The 4,852-nt window shown below is 42.0% G+C and overlaps 1 pseudogene; it reads left to right on the plus strand.

Annotated features, from left to right (window-relative positions):
- The first annotated feature begins 1,580 nt into the window (after positions 1-1,580).
- On the plus strand, positions 1,581-1,961 carry LOC110220106 (small ribosomal subunit protein eS12 pseudogene; annotated as a pseudogene).
- The last annotated feature ends 2,891 nt before the right edge of the window (positions 1,962-4,852 follow it).

A 4,852-nucleotide genomic window follows, 5' to 3' on the forward strand; every position in this document is an offset into this window, starting at 1 on the left:
TGATATCATCCTTTATGTCTGAGTTATATATATGTATATATATATATGGAGCTTATCTTGGTGTATGATATGAGCTGTTGGTCTACACCTAGTTTCTGCCAGACTGCCATCCAGTTTTCCTAGTAGTTTCGTCAGGTAGTGAGTTCTTACCCCAGTGGCTGGTGTCTTTGAGTACATCAAATAGTAAGCTAAACTACTGTGCTTATTTGCTTCTGTATAGTTTGTGCCCAATCTCTTCCACCGATTTACCTATTTTTTAACCAGGACCAAATCATTTTGGTGGTTACTGCTTTGTAATAATATACAGCTAGGTCGTAATTAATGTGTGTTTGAATGATGTGAAATTTGATTTTGTGCAAATTATAAAATACCAGGTCTTATATAATGTGACTCAAAATTCAATTAATGTGATTTGTGCAAGTTAGTGAAGGGTTTGAACACACTACTGTGTCATCAGCTTGCACCTGCCTGTCACTGAATGTGGATGTGATGTTCTTCTGTGGACCATATTACCAACAGCTATATTAAAAATTTTTTTAAAAAGAGCCCTTAACAACATGGACAATGAAAACAAAAACAACAAAAAACCAAAAATGGACAATGAATGGACACTTTTTAGTGAAAAATGCTTCAGATCGAAACAGCTGGTGCAAAGAAGAGGCTTGTTATTATGTTTGAACAAAAACTTGATATAATTGAATGGTGTGAACATGGTCTGGTTCTAAAATAGGACAAGATATCAGAACACCTGAATCCATGGCACAGAATATCATAAAACACAGACAAAATAAAAGAAAAAGGCAAGGTGACACTAACTTTTTGGGTTTGTCTACAACTACAAGGAATAGGTGTTACAGTGATAGAAGTGGAATGCCTTTTAGCTGTGTGGATTGAAGATTGAAATAAAAAGTGCATTCCTCTTAGCTAAGCAGTCATGAAGACAAACATTTCAAGTTTATTTAAGGTAGTGAAAGAAAATGGAAATCAAATAGTGAAAAAAACTTCTACTGCAAACACTGCTGGGTTCAGTTGCTTTAAACATTGAATTCAGTTGCATAATGTTAACGTTATCAGAGAGGCAGTCAGTGCTGATGAGGACACAGCGACTAACTGTCCTGATGTTTGAAAGAAAATAATCAAAAAAAGGTGGACATCCTGATTGATATATTTTAATGTGGTTGAAACAGATTTATTCTGTAAAAGGATGCCTTCCAGAACCTATATTTCCAATAAAGAAAAAACTTAACCTGGATGTGAAATGGCTAAGGATCACCTAATACTTTTATTATTGGCAACTAGGTGGAGTAACAGATAGAGTGCTGGGCCTGGAGTCAGAAACACTTCTCTTCCTGGGTTCAAATCTGGCCTCAGACACTCAGACCTGGATTGCCTCAGTTTCTTTGCCTGTCAAAAAAGCTGGAGAAGGAAACGGCAAACCATTCCAATACCTTTGCCAAGAAATTCCCAAATGAGGTGATTAAGAGTTGGACATGGCTCTTTCCCTGTCACCACCGAGTCAAGTAGGAGGCAGAGGCTCCCGGGTGTTTTCAAAATTTAGCTTCACCCTCGAAGCCACTGGCATGGCTGAGGAAGGCATTGCTGCTGGAGGTGTAACGGCGGTTCACACCACTGTGCAAGAAGGGCTGAACACCGCACTCATCCATGATGGCCTAACTCGTGGAATTCATGAAGCTGCCAAAGCCTTGGACAAACGCCAAGCCCATCTGTGTGTTCTTGCTTCTGACCATGATGAACCTATGGTTGTAAAGTTGGTCGAGGCCCTGTGTGCTGAGCACCAAATCAGCTCAATCAAGAAGCTGGGCGAATGGGCAGGCCGCTGAAAATTGGCCGAGGGAAAGCCCGGTAAAGCGGTTGGCTGCTGCTGTGTTGTTGTGAAGGACTATGGCAAGGAATCTCCGGCCAAAGATGTCATCGAAGAATGTTTTAAATGCAAGAAATGAATAAATAAAAGCCTTGCTCTGGAAAAAAAAAATTGGACGTGACTGAAAAATGACTAAACAACAACAAACACTGTTTTGTTATTGTTGCTTTTGGAAGCAAATGGGGTTAAGTGACTTGACCAGGGTCATACAGCTAGTGCGTGATCTGAGACCAGATTTGAACTCAAGTCCTCCTGACTTCAGAGTGGGTGCTCTATCCACTGTGGCACTTAGTTGCCCCAACAAACACTTTTACTAGGGAGCACTGCAGAAGGGAATTTTAAATGAAAACTAATGCTTGTCTTTCCGTCTTCAAAAGAGGCTACAACCATCAATTGCTTCTGATTCTTTAGCCATCAAGTAAGAAAGCAGGGGTGACTGAAGCTGTTTTCAAAGACTAACCCAGCTGTTGAAAACTATTGCAAAGATCTCACTTAAAGCAATTTTTGTAAAAGTGCCATGCACACCTGAGAAATATATCTATAGCTGTACTATATTTATATCTTCATATCTCTCTGCCCATCAACATATTTAGATATATTTCTCTCTATTCCCATTAAATACTAGGGGTCTCATATCTAACTTGCCTAAAATTCCATTCGGGTCCTTAACTTCTTTCTTGTTTTGTCATTCATTTGTTCATTTATAGCTAGATTTGAATAGGTCTGAATGGATCAGTCAGGAAATAAACATTTTAAAGCACCTACTATGTGCCCTGCACTTAGGTGCTGGAAATTAAAAAAAGAGAGAGAGAGAGAAAAGACCATCTCAGCTCTGAAGGAGACGATGTGCAAACAACTACGAACAAATAAGCTACGTAGGGATAAACTGAAGTTGTCAGCAAAGGAGAGACACTAGAACTATGGGGGAGTGACAAAGGCATCCTTTACAAGTGGGGCCTTAAGTGAGGCCAGGAGGTTTCCTGGGAAACATGGGGGACAGCCAGTGAAAATGCCCAGTCAGGGGATGGAGTGTTTCCTTCAAGCAATGGGGAGGCCAGTGTCCCTGGGGGTGTGTGTAAGGCAAAGTGTCAGAAGGCTAGAAAGGAGGCAGCTAGGTGGCGCAGTGGATAGAGCACTGGCCCTGAAGTCAGGAGTACCTGAGTTCAAATCCAATCTCAGACCAAACATTTGACACTTACTATCTGTGTGACCCTGGGCAAGTCACTTCACCCCAACTGCCTTAAAAAAAAAAAGACTAGAAAGGTGGGGGTGGGGCAGGTCATGAAGGGCTTTGAACATCAAACAGAAGATTTTGTGTTAGATTCAGGGGGTGATAGGGAGCCACTGGACATAACTAAGCAGCAATGTGGTTACAACTGCACTTCAGGAAGGATAGAGTCAAGGGGTGAGAGGCTTGTTTGTGGCAGGGAGAGAACCAGCTGGCTGCTGCTGCAATCCGGGTGGGAGGTGATGAGTGGTGGCAGTGGGAGAGAAGTGGGGGGGAGTTGAGACACGCTGCAGGGGTAAAATCGGCAACAGCTTGGGGATTAGGTACAAGAGATGATGAGGAGGCAAGGATGGCTCCTTCGGGGCTGGGGCAGGCCACCCCCTTCCCATCCGGTGCCTGGTTTGGGGGTTTCCTTAGCTGGGTTGGCTCCCTCTTCTTGCTTCCATCCAGTCAGTTCTTCCCTTCTCCCCCCTCCAGTTAAGCAGCAAGTAAAATGCCTTCTCCTCTCCTCTCCTTTAACTTTTGTTTTTTAAATGTCATTTTCTGCACCTTTTTCATTCTCCTCATTATTTCTCTTCCCTTTCTATTTCAGACTTTAACTCTTTCACTCATTGCCCTTAATGCTTTGGTTCTCTCATCTCCACATCCCTCTTGGAATTAAAGCTTCTAAGATGCCTATTTTGGGTTCTTCTAATGAGTTTCTACGTTGGCCTTGTAGACTGTGCCCCTGGCCCCACCCCCCTCAGCCCATTTTTTTTTTCCTGTTGTGCCTTACTCTTAGAAATGCCAATTCCTGATAAGAGGGGATATTGCCCCATCAAGTGAGTGTCTGAAGCTGAATTTGAATTCAGGTCTTCCTGACCCCAGATCCAACACTCTATCCACTGCACCACCTAGCTGCCCCTCTGATTTTTCCTTCAGTTACTTAGAGGTTATTTTCTTATGTGCATGTACGTGTGTGTGTGTATGTATGTGCATATATATCATTATTATTTGTCTTTGGTACCTTTAAGCTACCCCCCATTATCTTTTTAAATGTCCATCATTTAATGTAGTCTTGTTTGAGACGCCATTACTTGATGGCTACCTGGTTTTTAGTCCACCTGAAGCATGACAAATTCTGCATTTCATCATTTTAAATTCCACAGATCTGTTTCACATTTCTTGAAAGCAGTGCTCCATTCTGCTGTTCTCTTCTGAGTTCACCCCATTCATTATTGCTAATTCATTTTCCTCCATTTTATCTCTCTTCCTTCCTCTCCATCTCTCTTTGCAGGAATAATAGAAAAGAAGGAACGTGATCAATATTCAAGAGATGTAATTGAAGTAAACTGCCTCCCCTCAGTCAGTACCCAATCACTCATGTTTACATTTTCACTTTAATCCTCCCTTTAGGATGCATCCTCAGAAGTTGAAGTTTGTTTTCATTGGGCTATTATTCCATCAGTGCTAGGCTCCAACTCCATTATATTATCCATACCTGTTTCTCTGTTTGTTTGTTTGTTTTTTTGGTGAGGCAATGGGGTGAAGTAACTTGCCCAGGGTCACACAGCTAGTGTCAGGTGTCTGAGGCCAGATTTGAACTCAGGTCTTCCTGAATCCAGGGCTGGTGCTGGGTTAATATCTTTTCACACCCTCCTCTCACTCTCTTTGTTTAAACATCCTTTTTCTGGTTCAGAGGATAGTGGGATTCATGCTATGCCTGCTTTCTCTGTGACATTTGAGGACATGAGGATTCTGAT

The sequence above is a fragment of the Phascolarctos cinereus genome, unplaced genomic scaffold, assembly GCF_003287225.1.
Source record: "Phascolarctos cinereus isolate Bilbo 61053 unplaced genomic scaffold, phaCin_HiC Scaffold_726;HRSCAF=1367, whole genome shotgun sequence".
NCBI lineage: Eukaryota > Metazoa > Chordata > Mammalia > Diprotodontia > Phascolarctidae > Phascolarctos > Phascolarctos cinereus.